General features: G+C 35.2%; 1 pseudogene; it reads right to left on the reverse strand.

Moving 5' to 3' along the window:
- Positions 1–11,558: 11,558 nt before the first annotated feature.
- LOC149261939 (alpha N-terminal protein methyltransferase 1-like) overlaps positions 11,559–16,647 on the reverse strand; it is a 64,992-nt pseudogene continuing 59,903 nt past the window's right edge.

A 16,647-nucleotide genomic window follows, 5' to 3' on the forward strand; every position in this document is an offset into this window, starting at 1 on the left:
TCTTATGTATCAAGTATTAACATTTTTTTTTGGTGTTAGTGATTTTGATTCTGATTTTGAAAAGTGTTGATGCAGTATCAACCCTTTTTTTTAGAGAGTTGATTTTTGACACTTTAAATTTTTTTATGTATCAAGTATGAACACTTTTTTTAAATGTTAGTGATTTTCATTTTGATTTTGAAAAGTGTTGATGATGCATCAACCATTTTTGTTTAGACGGCTTATTTTTTACACTTAAACTTTTCTAATATTAGGTGTCAATATCTTTTTTAAATGTTTGTGATTTTCATGTTGGTAAAAAAAAAAAATTAATAATAATACTAAAAAGAAGAAGCTCAAATAATAAAAAAATATATTAAAAAACAAAAAAAACACATGTAAGAAAAGAAAAAAGAAAATTAAATTGTAAAAAAAAAAATTAAACATTAATATATATATATATATATATATATATATTAAACATTAAAAATAAAACTATATGGACCCCCTTTGGGGTTTGAAACGTTGGCAGAATGAAATGAAAACTGTGGATAATCCGGATCATGAATCAAAAAACTTCCACAGAAGCCTAAAATCTAATATATATATATATATATATATATCACAAAAAACATATAATTGAAAGGAAAAATTTGAAAATTAAACAAACAAAAAAAACACATTTATACAAAAAAAATTTAAGCTAAAAAAAAAAAAATACAACCAAATGATAATAATAATAATAAAATTTAAAAAAAAAATTAATAGTTAACTTAAAATACTAAAAAAATCATAAAAAATTATTAAACGAAAAAAAAAGAAAAAGAAAGAAATTGAAATACAAAAAATTAAAAAATTAAATTCTAAGAAAAACAAAAATCAAATAAAAATCAAACATTTAAAAAAATAAAAAATAAAAAATAAACTAAAAAATAAATTAAAAAATGAAGTAAAAATAAAAAACGAAAAAAATTAATAAATAAAAATTAAAATGAAAATGAAAAAAAAAAAAAAAGAAATTGGGCATGGGTAGCGTGGTGGCAGCCCACCTCCCCACCTATGCTCGTGCCCAATTTTTTTTTGTTAATTAATTTATTTATTTTTTTAATTTAATGTTTAACTCTATGAGAGATTTTTCGGCATAAATCACAAGATATTTCATTTGTCGACGTGCTTCGAACCAGCTAGTGTGGTTCATCGTCAAGACAAGTTGAATGAGCATATCAGGCTTTTCATGTTAAATAGATAGAGCAGACACTCCAATGGCTGAATTCCTAGACCAGGAAACGACTATATAGATAGCGGCTAGATTTGGTATTAGCCGTTATCTATATAGCCGTTACTTGGTCTAGGAATTCAGCCGTTGGAGTGTCTGCTCTATCTATTTAACATGAAAAGCCTGATCTGCTCATTCAACTTGTCCTGACGATGAACCATACTAGATGGCTCGAAACGCATCGACAAATGAAATATCTTATGATTTATGCCGAAAAATTTCTCATAAACTTAATATAGATCACAGAAGCCTCAATACAATAATTTTTAACTTGTTTATTTTTTATTTTTTTTGTTTTCCATTTCTACTTTTTTCTTTTAACTTTTTATTTTTTATTTTCTTTTGTTTTCAATTTTTATTTTTTGTTTTCAATTTTTATTTGTTAATCTATTTTTATTTTTTTATTAGTTTTATATTTATTTTTGTCAATTGTTTTATTATGATTTTTTTAATTCAACTATTTTTTTAAATGTTTTTCTTATTTTAATTTTTAATTGTTTTGTTTTGATTTTTTTTAATTGTTTGTCTTTTTATTTTTATTTTTAATTTAATTTAATTTTTAGTTATGTATTTTTTTATTTAAAAAAAAAAATATTTTTATTTTGTTATTTTATTTTTAAATTATGTTTATTTTTGTTTTTTATAATTATTTTATGATTTTTTATTTTTCTTTTTTTTTTAACTTTTTGTTTAATTTTTTATATTTATAAGTTAATTTTATTTTAATTTTTACATTTTTATAGTCTTTTTTGTCTTTTTTCTTTATAGTTGATTTTTTTTTGTCATGTTTTCCAATTTTTTTCTATGCTTTATTTCTTGTTATTATTTTTAAAAAACAATTATGTTTTTTAATTGTTTTTTCTATATTTGAATTTTTGGTGTCTTTTGTATTAATTTTGTGTTATTTTTACTGTTTTTAATTTTTTATAATATTTGATTTTTTTCTTTTGTATTATTTTTTGTGTTTTATTGCTTTTATTGCTTTTATTTTTTTTCAATATTTTAATTTTTGTTTTCTTTTGTATTTTTCATTTTTATTTCTTTATACATTTATTTTTTACTATGGTTTTTATTTTTATTTTTTTTCTACATGCTCCTTGTTGATGCTTGTCTAGCAACCCAATCCCATTATGGGCAATTTGATAGTTGACTTAAAATTTTTCATTATAATGAATCGAGTCTTCCCCCACAATGTATCAATTTCATGGTTGGTCTTTAAGTTTTCAATACAACAGGTCAAGATCACCTACACTGCGTGTTAATTTGATGGTTGATTTTTAAATTTTTGTTGCAATGTATCTGGTTGTCTTAGGGTAAGATTTTAAAATCGCTATATTTAGCATTTAAAGAATAAATTATTCTTGGGTGCTCATTTTTAAAGTTTTTTGTCATAAAATTTTTCCATAATGTCACACTTGAAATATTTTTAAAACTTGAGATATTTTTGTAGTCATAATCTTTGGTTTTAATTGCATGGTTGAAAAATTGTCAAGATTTTAATGTTTTTCTAAGTCAAAATATTTTTCTTTAATGCTATGGTTGAAAACAATTACAATTTCAAGGTTTTTAGAGTCAAAATATTTTATCTTTAACAACATGGATAGAAATAGTTGGAATTATCAAGATTCGAGACATGATATTTTATCTTTAACATCTTGTCTAAGAATGGAATTTTATAGTTTTTCAAAGTCCAAATATTTTCTCTTTAACTCCATTGCTAAAAAATGTCAAAGTTGTAACCCGATTTTTTTCTTCTTATTCCAGAATAAACACTTTTTTTTAGGTTGTTTTTTCCATCCATTTTTCAAAAAAAAATGGTTTTTACTTCCATTTAAAAAAAATGTTGAAAAATTACCCTAAAAAAAAACATCGTTCTAGCATAAACAATTTTCATTTTTGGTTTGTGTTTTCATGTTTTTTTTGGGTTTTGGAGCTAGAGTACCCATTTTGAGGTAATAATTCTCGTTTGATCCGTAACTATGTTTTCATCATAAATTTATATACTACAATCTAGGTGCTATATTATATTTCTTATATCTCAAATCAAGTCAAATTAAAGAAACATAATCCATTCCCCTTTATAAATATTTGTATTAATAAAACCAATGGGTAGGGTTTTATTATGGATTAGAGAGTTGTTTGACGACCTTGTTGAGAAGCTTTTTCCTTTTTGCTTCTTTCTTGACCCAAGTCTCTAAGATTTTGTTCTATCAACTCATAGGTTTAGGGTTTTTATACATGATAAATCACGATTTACTCCACAATATTGGAACTATGGAATTTATCAGAAAATGATGATTTGTTTGGGCTCTTTATCTTAATTTAGTTGGATTCCATGATACCGAACTCTTTTTTTTTCCAATAGAAAAAACCATGTTTCATTGAAAAAGGGTATTTGAAAAATCCATAGATCTGTGTCTTCAAGGAACCATAGTTCATCATAATATGTCTATTGTGAAGAATTGCTCTTCTTTATGTAGATATGAAACCCCTTGAGATCTTAAACTAAACTCGAAAACCAAAAACTCCCAACAATCTCTAAGATTAAACATTAATCTAACTGCAAACCAAAAAACAGAGCATCGCACCACAATCACAAGGACTAGTATTACTATGACCAAAATGTAAACATAAATTGTTACATACCAACTTACTTATGAAACAAATTACTTGCACTATGTGAATCATGGATACCATCACTTGATTGATACCTTAGCCACCTTCACCTAATTGATACATGTGCGATGAGGGATCCTCTGGAGAGGAAAGCCACATGTGGCACATACCTACGTCCAATAGAAGACCATAAACTGAAGAAACACCATTTTGAAGAAAGAGACCAACATTCTGACCTTTAGAATTTGAAGCACCTAGAGTTGTAAAGGGATCCTTCAACAAAAACCTTGTAGTATATTTTTGTTGAAATTGTAGCTAGAAAAGGCTTCACTGAGAAAAATTGATTTTCCACATCACCAGGATGACTTGGATTGCATTTAGCTAGAGTGACATGGCCTTGTCTCCTAGTTAAGTCAGTAAATTTGATTTTGTAGTCTAGAAGTAGAGTTGTGCATGAGTTGATTACAAAGATCTAACAACCTAGTTGAGTTATTTTTAGTCTAACTCAGTTAACTGAGCTCTAGTCATTAGTTAAGTTGGTTGAGTAATTATTACTATTTTTAACTCATTAATCTCTTATTTAACTAGTCAAACAACTAAAAATAGACCTAGTTATGCATGAAATTTGAATTGCCTAGTTGAGTGGATGCAAAAGGCACATTTGTATTTATAATTACATCGTTGAGTGTACAATTCTTTGGCACTGAGTAGGTAATCAATTCCCTTTGGATTTGCACAAGAAAATAAGGAATTTCCCTATTATTTAGGAGCTTAATTCCTCCAGGATTGTGCAAGAAAATAGGAGGTTGGATGAGGCTTAAATTAGCTAAGTGTTGGCTACAGTAGGTAAAGAAGCAAGAGAGCAAGTTTACAGTGTAGGGTGTGCTTCAAAGTTGAAGAAAAACATTGTCATTGTTTCTCTTTCTCATCTGAATTAATCCAAAGCAATGGAGGGGTTTTTCCCATTTGGGTTCCCCTGTAAAATCGTTGTGTTCCTTGTGATTATATGGTTGCATGTGTATCTATCATGTATTTTTCTTTTCGCAGAATAGTAGAATAAATTTTTGTCTCTTGATTTCAACTCGGTTTCATTAACAGTAGCAATTTTATATTAATTTCTACATGGTATCAAAGCCTGAAAACACAATAGAAACCAACCAATAGATCTTCTCCTTCAAAATTTCGATTTGTAGATTTAGTGAAATAATTTTCCTTCATGTGGAAAAAATTTCTTTCAATGGATTGAGATTGGAGTATGCCCTAGAGGGAACCTTAAAATTCATAGCTTGGAAGGACAGGATGGAAGTTGTACTCGATGATAATGGAGTACTGGAATATAAACAAACTAATATTCCAAAACCAACAACATCAAATGCACACGCACTTGTTCAGTGGAGGAAATACACAACAAGAGCGAGGATGATTATTCTAGAGGGTGCTAGAGAGCATGTGGTTTTGAACTTGCATGGAAAGGAGACTCTTTTGTAATTTTTAAAACTATCATAGATCTTTTCCAGAGAAGTAGTGATTCCATGAAATTGGCATTGAGAGAAAAACTCAGGAGAATTTGAATGTAGAAAAATGAAACCATTCCTTAGTGCCTATCCATATTCACTTAGGTTCAAGATAAACTTGGAGGAGTAGGAGAAAATGTGCCATCATCTGAACTTGTGAGCTTAGCTCTCTTGGCCTTCCAAAATCTCAGCACAACTATCAAGATTCAGTCAATGGAAGAGACAAGCTACGAGATTGGGAGAGACTTTGGTATTATTTGCTGTAGAAGGAGATAAAACGAAACACTAGACATGGTGTCACATATATTATAGATGAGGAAGAAGACTATGCTCTAGTTGGCAAAGGAAAAAAGGCCAAAGGCATGAAGGCTTAAGGCAAGGCGAAATCGAGCTAGAACAATGGCAAGAAGAAGGACTTCAACAAAATAAAATGTTTTCACTGCCATGAATCTGGACACTATGCAACCAAGTGTTTGCATAAGAAATCCAACAAGGAGCCTACAGGAGGAGGAGGAGGAGATGCTCTCGCATCTCAATTTGAGTTAGAATTCACCCTCTTTTCTTGCATGGAAAGCACAGTTAGAGGGAGTGGGTGGTACCAATTTTCTAGTGCCTCTTATCATATGACCAGAAACAAGGAATTCTTCAGTAGCCTAGAAGAGAGGATGTCAAATCACACATAGAATTTGGAGATGATGGGAGGTATAGTACCAAAGGAATTGGTATTTTCACCTTTAAGAGGGAGTTAGGCTCCCATATTCACTTGAAAAATGTAATATATGTGCCTGGGCTGAAGAAAAAAATGATTTTTGTAGTTGTATTGGAGGACAAAGGTTATGATATGGTGTTCAGTAAGGGAAAAGTGGTGTTTAGTAAGGGAAAAGCTTTTCTGAAACATGTTGCTACTGGACAAGTGAAACAAATTGGATTTAGAGTGAGAAATATCTACAAGCTAGAGGTAGATTTTCCCATCCATGCAACCATACCTCAAGGAGTGAGGTGGGGCAATTAGAGCTTTAGTTCCAGAGTTGCAAAGATTTGGGCAGGGTTCAGAGGAGAGGAGTAGTAGTTTCAGTATACTCTTCTCATGGATCATTACCCTTGCTATAGCGGCCCACAATATTCAGTAGAAGGAGGATACGTGTCAATTGGAGCAGTCAGATACTAAGGAGCACATAGAAGTGTTGACAACATAGTAGGAGGCTCAGCAGAAGAGTCAACAACAACGCAAATTTCCCAGTAGATAGTTGCAACTTAGAGACATGGTTGATTTAGTATTTTGGATGCTTCTTAGTTGTAGTTGTTGTAGTAACAACAACAAAAGTGAGAGGGGTTTTTATTATAGTACATTCTTACAGGACCAAGAATGGGGTTGTACAAATCCATTTTCTTACTAAGAGGGAGTGTTGAAATTGTAGCAAGAAAATACTTCAGTTGACTAGTGCCTTAGTTGAATGGAGAAAATTCGATTGTCCACATCAGTAGGATGACTTGGATTGCAATTAGCTAGAGTGACATGACCTTGTCTCGTAGTTAAGTCAATAAATTTGAGTTTGTAGGCTAGAAGTAGAGTTGTGCATGAGTTGATTACTAAGATCTAACAATATAGTTGAGTTATTGTTGGTTGTACTAAGTTAATTGAGCTCTAGTCCTTAGTTGTGTCAATTGAAATTCAATTGAGTAGTTATGATTGTTTTTAACTCGTTGATCTCTTAGTTAACTAGTCAATTGGCTAAAAATAAACCCAGTGATGCATGGAATTCGAATTGCCTAATTGAGTGGATGGAAAAATCGCATTTGTATTTATAATTGTATTGTTGAGTGTATAGTGCTTTGACACTGAGCAAATGGTCAATTCCCCTTGGATTTGCGCGAGGAAATAGAGAATTTCCCTATTATTTAGGAGTTTAATTCCTTCAAGATTGTGCAAGGAAATAGGAGGTTGGATGAGGCTTAAACTAGTTGTGTGTTGGCCAGAGTAGGTTGCCGAGCAGGAGAACAATTTTATAGTGCAGGTGTGCTTCATAGTTGAAGCAAAAAATTGTAATTGTTTTTCTTTCTCATATGAATTAATGCATAGCAGCAAAGGGGTTTTTCTCAGTTAGGTTCCCCTATAAAATCATTATGTTCCTTGCAATTTGATGGTTGCATGTTATTGCATGTGTTTCTATCATGTGTTTTCCTTCCCATAGGAGTAAAAGAATTTTTTGTCTCTTGATTTCAGTTCGATTTCATTAGCAGTAGCAAATTTCTTGATATTTCTACAATTTCGCTTGATTAAGCAGATTGACCTTGTTTGGACAAGAGATCGACCACCATGTTTTTCTCTTTGTATATATGGGGGAAAGAGGTGTGCTTGAAAGACTCTGATACGACTCTAATGTGTTGCATCCAATGAAATAGAGAGGACGACCCAAAACCAGAATGCCCTCGAGCCCACTCAATAGATTTAGTCACGAACCACCTCTAATTCCTCAATTTCCATCCAACTAGTGCATCCAAAACACCCCATAGAGAAAGCAACTATGCTTTGCAATTACTTCCTATAACCCCAAACCAACTCATTTTGTAACAAAACATTGCGCAAGGTTCCCAAATCCCGATTGAGGTTCAAAATGCCATATTTTTGCCATTGTGTAAATGGAATGAAATGGGTTTCTGTAGCTGTGTGTGATAGGGTAGAGTGAAGGCTTAAAACATGAGATTTCATGTGATAAGTCCATGCAAATGCAACACAATTGTGAATGGAGGGACAATGAAACAGAGGGACAAGGGAAGAAGCATGAAACAAAGGGCCTAAGGATCAGACAAATAGATGCATCTATTAAATTTTCTAAATTATCGATAAATTTTTCAACTTTCAAAATGTAATTTTAACCCTTGATCTGTGATGACGACTAAAAATATATTCTCCTCATTGGATCTCATTTACACACCTAATTTTTTTATTTACAAAACAAAATTCTAAAAAACCCATTCTAATCATAAAATAAAGAAACTATAACAGATTTAATGAGCCATCTGCGGTTTCAAGTATGAATATAGAATGCATATCAACAAACTAACACAATTACATTAATAAAGAAAACTTAAATTTAAATTTGTCCCGATTAAATATAATATTCGCATATATTTTTATATTAATAATATTTTGTGGAGGGTGGTGAATCCAAATGTAAACTGTGAAGAGCAGTCAATGCTTCAAAGCATCCAACTCGCTGTCACGGCCACTAGAGGGACTGGTAGCTGCCCTCCCACCATTGTTTCATCACTTATGTTGCGTTTTGAACTTCAATTTACAATCAATCATTCATTATCTGCCCCTCTTTCTCGAGATGCCACCATCCCCTATTGCCACGTCGTTCATGTAGTTTTACACGTAAGGTCAGTCATTTACTTCAACCTCTGAAAATCCACGTCACGTCGGGCTACATACGGCAAGTGGAGCCTTTTGAATAAAGTGACGAGGCGACGTAGATGTGTCTATATGATTGTTAGGCGCAGACTTTGTAGCGAGAGGGACCCGCTCAGATCCCTCACGCAAAATTCGCATGCAATAATTTAACTTTATCTGTTAGTTGGGTTGCTAACGTGTGCATGCATTTACCGGATATTTTGAATGGATTATCGAATTGCTGGCCTACGTGTAAAAAGGGACGTATGAACTTTAACGACACCCCGCGTAACGGTCGCTTTCACATGAACGAAGTCACAAACTTAACCTATGAAGGTGCATATATTCTCGGCGTACAAGAGAAATGGTTGCCTTTACCCCCTATTACTGCATTACGGTTGTAGTATTTTTTTTTTCTTTATTCTTTTTTGGGTCAATTGCACACCTTCAATTCCATTTTACATACTTCACTATTTAAAGATAAAATAGCATACACTCAAAAATATTTTATTTTCTTGCATCAAGGAAATTACATACATATTTATATAAGCAAAAGTCTCAAGATAGGAATTTTATCGTAGACGTACATTAGTGTGGTTGAGAGATTCTCTCAACCACACACTAAACTAGGAGAAACTATATTCTAGCTAATTCCTATTATGTAGGAACAAACTCCTCAAATGGAGAATTACAACCATAGACAAGTAGGAATTAATTATTTCTAACTCCCCCCCTTAATGACTACTTGTCATGCTAGTGATTCACAAAGTCTGGTTGTGGTCAAACATAACAAAAAATATGTTGACGTCCATATAAAGAGCAACCATCCACCAAAATGTATGGGTACCAATCGTTGCAACCGTTAGTCCTGTAGGATGTCCTTTGCATACATGATTCTGTCGAACATTATCACTGCATATATGTACCTACAAATCCACCACCATTGGGCGAATTGCATGTGCAGAACTTCCCAAAAAAAAGAGATTCTGTCGAACATTATCACTGCATATATGTACCTACAAATCCACCACCATTGGGCGAATTGCATGTGCAGAACTTCCCAAAAAAAAGAGAGATCAGTGCCTTTCTGAGCCAAATATTCATGTCCAAATAACAATCGCAAACAATTGCGCTGATTGCGCCTTTCGACGCAACTGTCAGATAGAAAAGTGCGCCGACCCTCTTGTGCTCAGACACACCAATATCTGAGACCGTGAGCCAGGTGTTACTGCAGTCCACCTCCTCTTATGAGCACAAAGCTCCTGTGTACACGTTAGCCACTCAGGCAATATGCCACCACTGGGCAAGTCCGATCTGCCACCACCAGGGAAATCCTGTAGCCACTAAGGCTCTGCCACCACCGGGCAAGTCCGATTTGCCACCACCGAGCAAATCCAGAACTTAAATGTGCCACCTCCGGGCAAATCCTGTAGCCACTAAAGCTCTATGGATGGTTTCTGGCTCACCACCAACCAGCCACTAAGGCAATCCATTACAAAGTGGTTTTAAGATCACCACGAACTTTCAAATACCTTTAAAAGGCTTACATTTCATTCAACATTTTGGAGTTTCTGGGTACATACAATGACCATTACAACAACTGGACTTGTTTATAACATGCTAGGGAGTCTATTCCACAAACCACACTAATTCAAACAAACATCTATTTTGTTGTCCACCATAAATGTTGTTGTTGCTGCTTTACCTCATTTGTTCATTGTTCACATCTTGGGCATCCTTGTCTGTTCAAATAACTTCTTGGAACTCCATGCTTAACCTGTCATTCGTTAGAGTTGCAAATTCTAACAAAATAACTTTGCCTGCATTGAGTTAGCTAGGCTCAATAAGGCTCAATAATATTTAAACATGATTCCAAGAAAATACAACATAAACTCTTCAAATTTAATTTCTCTATCTCTGCCCATAGATGATTATTTTTGAAACATACCAGCAACCATTTTTCACAACCGATACCTGTGAGGGGTCTACTGATAAAGAAACGGATTGACGACTTTTCACCTGGACTCAATGCAGTGCATTCAAACACTGATGATCCAGACATAGGCACACATCCATACGAAGAGAACATAATTTTCCCTTCAAGAAAAATAATCCAGGACTCCACGGTCCATTCCTCTATTGTGTTTCAGTATCTACTCCCTTGGAAACAATGCACCTTCCCCTACAGTATCAAAGCTAGTCACTGCTCTCAAGCATGCTGCCTTATGCTCACTACTTTCCATCACAATCTACTCCCCTGATCACACAAACGCGATCATCATGCAGCTCCAACCACTATTCTTTGATGCCATTTTCATTGTCATGTCATCATCGTATCTGGTAGTAGAACATTCCTGCAAATAAATTTGTCTATTGTTGGAATGGCAAATTCCAACATAGATTTATACTCGTGACAATAGTTTGCCAAGCTAAATGTCACAATAAATAAATTAATTCTTTCAACCAGATTTACATTACTCACATGACCATTCTTAAAACAATATACAACATGACATCATGGCAACACTTTTGATCTGCACCAAACATACTAGTGAATTGCAAACAAACCACGTAGCAGACTGGCGTAGTAGCAAGGCATCAAGAACGTTGAGGAGATTCGCACTCACCAACAGCTCACCAAAAAAAATTTACCCACACTGCTTTCTTCTCCACGCAACAACTCTTGTTGACTTCCCAATGTAGAGGACTCAAACTGCTAACAATTTACTTGAAGTTGATCAATGCCTACACATCACTCTGATTGCATTGCTCTTAATGATCATTGAGCACCTTTCGCAACTAGTCCTGCTAACATGATTGGGGATTTCTTAGTTCGTCTCTTTGATCTTCTTTCATTGGAAGCCTTTTGCACGATTGCAGGTGGCTCTATTGTCAATGCATACATTTTGACTGGATACAATTCTTTGAGGAAAGCCTTTCTGGCCTTCGTTTTGTATATATATAATCCCGCCTTGGCTCGATTAAAAAAATGCAATGAAATCAGCATCTGTAAGGTGACCAATACACCATTGAATCCATATAACATCATATCTACCTTCGTCTGGGGTGAATTCCCGCAGAGAAATACAGTAACAATTCACAAAATGATTTGCCACTGATTTGGACTAACTGCCAACCTTCATCTTTTCAGGAGCACTTTTCCAGAAAATGTGAAACAGGTTCTACCAAATCCACCTCATGAAAATGCTTTAGAAGTCAGCTCTTTGTGACCCTCCCAACGCCTGCTCCACAATCCAAAGCAACCAAATGCCCATTCTGTGTTAAGCGTTCACCAAGAATGTCAACAAGGAACTCATTGCTGTCTTTCATGTCTTGGCCATTGACATGCCCATGGCCCTGACAGGAACTGATCATTCCTCTGCTGGTTGCCCAGAGAAACCAGCGCTCCAACGTTCTCCAATGCTCTTTCCACGGCACTCCTTTACTACCCACTGCAATGGCACAACTCAGATCGTTCAGATTTGGGCAGCATCCATCTCCACACAGCCAAGAACAATACAACAAACAGATCTGCTTCTTGAGATTCGATTTGTGCAGCCTTGTAGAGCTTTTACCAATAGTGCTCTAGGCTCAGTCCTACGCAGTACTAGAACTGCTTTCACGCTACAGCTGTTCTCCACGCTCGACAATGAGCAACGATTCTCATGGGCTCTAAAGTAGAATAAGTAGCTGCGTATCTGGTGATGCACATTGCTCCACTTTGCACCACAGGTGACCTCAACTCCTCGATCATTAGCACTAAGCTCTCTTTCCGACTAGTACGCAGCCTCTAGCAGCTTGATCACAACAAATCGATCTGCTTTCTCTAGCGGCTCGTTGATAACAACAGAAAATATCTATTAGCAATCACCCATGACTGCATACATGTCGATCTCTGACTTTGAAGATGCCACAAATCCAGCAATAGATCTCGAATCCCGTTTTAGCGTGATGCACCTTCCACAATAGATCTCAATTCTTCTAATTCACTTTCCTACCGACGACCAATCTAGCAGCGCAATCTGGCAATACTAGTGCAATCTGGCGATAAAACACGGCGCTACGAGATATTGATGAGATCGACTCACTCATATCAAACACGTCACTGCGAGATATTTGGCGAGACTAGGGAGATCTCTTTATCTAAGATTCACTTAATCTGCCGATATGCCGATCTGATTTCCTTCGCTCAATAAAGACGCCCACAGGTATTTATCAGCAACCAAGTTTAGAACGTCCTGAATACGCTGGATCTATGCAGTGATCCTCTCGGATCTCGCAGATCTCATGATCTAATGCGGGAGCAGTCAGCAGCAAACATGGACCAGAGGATCAGAACAAAGGAAAGTCTTCCTTAAAGCAGAAAATTAGATTTAAAGCAGAAAAAAAGAGCTAAAGCAGATTTAAAGCAGATAAATTTAAAGTAGCTTTAAAGTGGATATGTCTTGAGGAGACTTGCTATTGATAACAGCCATGCACGCTTTTTGAAGAGCTTTCATTGTAGAAAAACTAGGAGAAGATCTAATCGATCCTACCTAATCCATCTTATATATATGTGTAGTGTGATAGGGTGTGATATATCTGTTCAGTGAGGTAATTTGTGAGTGGCAAGATGTAGCCGAGCGTGAGCTCGTTCTTAAGGCTGGAATGCCTTAATTTTGTAACCGTTTTGTTTAATGTATAAACCTGGGTTTTGTATTGTTGCGTTTATATGTGTCTTATAAATAAGTCAAACCTGTGTTGTAAATTTGTTGATCAGCCGTCGATTGCTTCATGGGTCGGTGGAAATCTAAAACTGTTGTTTAATTCTTATATATGGAAATCGATTATAGTTGTGTGTGTATAATGCAGTTTAAGTTAATGTTGAATCGCTACAGCCGAAGGTTTTTGAACAGAGAGACGCTGGATCGACTGAGAGATGTTCACCTTGTAATAGATCTCGGCATGAATGTGATAAGTTCTTGTTCGAAGTTAAATCGGACCCAAGAAATATCACAATACTGCAAGCGTGATCACCGATTGGTATTATATCGATGGATGCAAATGTTAAATAAAGTTTGATTAATGTGGAATCCGAATTAGAGAGTTCGGCAATAATCAATCGCATTGAAATGTCCGACTGGCGATTTTTGTGAATGCCGATTTCTGATTGCGATTGAATCGGATCAGGAGGTAGGAGATATAGATTGGAGCGGATTTTACATGGTTCCCACATAATTGCGTTATGTGTGGCTGTGGGGTATTAAAACTTCACACATATATTGTTTTTATATTGTTTATCTCCAATGCATGGATGTTCCATTTTAAAAGAGATCCACGGTTGAATATTTAAATGAAGACCTATGGTTTAACAGTTAAAAGGTTTGAAGTTCTTTAGAACGCTTCCGTGGGCCATAACCCACAGGCCCAGGATCGAATTTTATTTGGGAATTGGGATTTTGGGCAACCCCCAAATTCTCGTCCCATCAGTTTGGTATCAGAGCGAGAAAAAGATTCTGCGGAAGGAGGTACAGTTCTTGATAAAGTATGTCTGGTCTTTATATTTTGTGTAGGTAGCAATAAAGGAAGGTGAGAAGATTGCAGAGGAAGGTGAGAAGATTGCAGAGGAAGGTAAGAAGATTGCAATAGCCTAGAGTGATTACCAAAAGACCAAGTCGAGAGGAGAGCTTGGTGAGGTAAGAGGCAGCAAGGAGGACTTGCTGTTGTAGAGGTAGATTGCAGCTCACAAGTTAAAGTTATTACGAAGACCAGGAGAAGCATATGACCAGGAGGTCATAAATTTTTGTGCCTCGGGAGTCTGATGCGGGAGCAGTCAGCAGCAAACGTGGACCAGAGGATCAGAACAGAGGAAAGTCTGCCTTAAAGCAGAAAATTAGATTTAAAGCAGAAAAAAAGAGCTAAAGCGGATTTAAAGCTGATAAATTTAAAGTAGCTTTAAAGTGGATATGTCTTGAGGAGACTTGCTATTGATAACAGCCATGCACGCTTTTTGAAGAGCTTTCATTGTAGAAAAACTAGGAGAAGATCTAATCGATCCTACCTAATCCATCTTATATATATGTGTAGTGTGATAGGGTGTGATATATCTGTTCTGTGAGGTAATTTGTGAGTGGCAAGATGTAGCCGAGCGTGAGCTCGTTCTTAAGGCTGGAATGCCTTAATTTTGTAACCGTTTTGTTTAATGTATAAACCTGGGTTTTGTATTGTTGCGTTTATATGTGTCTTATAAATAAGTCAAATCCTGTGTTGTAAATTTGTTGATCGGCCGTCGATTGCTTCATGGGTCGGTGGCAATCTAAAACTGTTGTTTAATTCTTATATATGGAAATCGATTATAGTTGTGTGTGTATAATGCGGTTTAAGTTAATGTTGAATCGCTACAGCCGAAGGTTTTTGAACAGAGAGACGCCGGATCGACTGAGAGATGTTCACCTTGTAATAGATCTCGGCATGAATGTGATAAGTTCTTGTTCGAAGTTAAATCGGACCCAAGAAATATCACAATACTGCAAGCGTGATCACCGATTGGTATTATATCGATGGATGCAAATGTTAAATAAAGTTTGATTAATGTGGAATCCGAATTAGAGAGTTCGGCAATAATCAATCGCATTGAAATGTCCGACTGGCGATTTTTGTGAATGCTGATTTCTGATTGCGATTGAATCGAATCAGGAGGTAGGAGATATAGATTGGAGCGGATTTTACATGGTTCCCACATAATTGCGTTATGCGTGGCTGTGGGGTATTAAAACTTCACACATATATTGTTTTTATATTGTTTATCTCCAATGCATGGATGTTCCATTTTAAAATAGCTCCACGGTTGAATATTTAAATGAAGACCTATGGTTTAACAGTTAAAAGGTTTGAAGTTCTTTAGAACGCTTCCGTGGACCATAACCTACAGGCCCAGGATCGAATTTTATTTGGGAATTGGGATTTTGGGCAACCCCCAAATTCTCGTCCCATCATGATTGGTGCCACATTTCTAGACCTCCAGCTCAATGAACCTCGGAGCACCTCCGCAACCTTCGTTCTAAGTTGAGTTGTCGCCCTATCTCCACATAGGTCGCTCCCACTAAGTGCAGGCCGCTGCAACCACTATACCAATTATTGCCTCCACACCAACTCCAAATCCATGACGTGTATCCCAGCGGCCACACCAGCGATCTTTTACACGATGGGCCACCACTCCAAAAACATAGCAACAACGCTGACAGTTGGCCTCTGCAACTCCTCCATGGATCTGGCAACAAAGATTCTCTATCGAAGCTAAGACCACAAAAAATAGCCACAGGTTTCGACAAATGATGGACACTTAAAAAACTAAAACAAAAATATATTCTCAATTATTTCCCTTAGCCTAGGACGGGGCCGAGACCCAGGCCCTTACGGGCTCTGACGCTCTGATACCAAGATAAAATAGCACACACTCAAAAATATTCTATTTTCTTGCATCAAGGAAATTACACACATATTTATACAAGCAAAAGTCTCAAGATAGGAATTCTATCTTAGATGTACAGTAGTGTGGTTGAGAGATTCTCTCAACCACACACTAAACTAGGAGAAACTATATTCTAGCTAATTCCTATTATGTAGGAACAAACTCCTCAAATGGAGAATTACAACCATAGACAAGTATGAATTAATTATTTCTAACTTTTAAGTGTAAGGAGGTTTATAGAGTGGTATTGCATTATATTTTTTACCACTTATGAGTGCAAGGATAATGATACTGTGGTATTAGATTATATTTTTTCACTATTTATGAGTGTAAGGATAATATATAATGGTATTAAATTATAAGGATGGTGATATAGTGGTATTAAATTAATGTGTAGTGTAATTAATAGGTGTTTATT

The sequence above is a fragment of the Pinus tabuliformis genome, chromosome 6 (genome assembly GCF_031772625.1).
Source record: "Pinus tabuliformis cultivar Carrire ecotype Pingquan chromosome 6, CPIR1, whole genome shotgun sequence".
NCBI lineage: Eukaryota > Viridiplantae > Streptophyta > Pinopsida > Pinales > Pinaceae > Pinus > Pinus tabuliformis.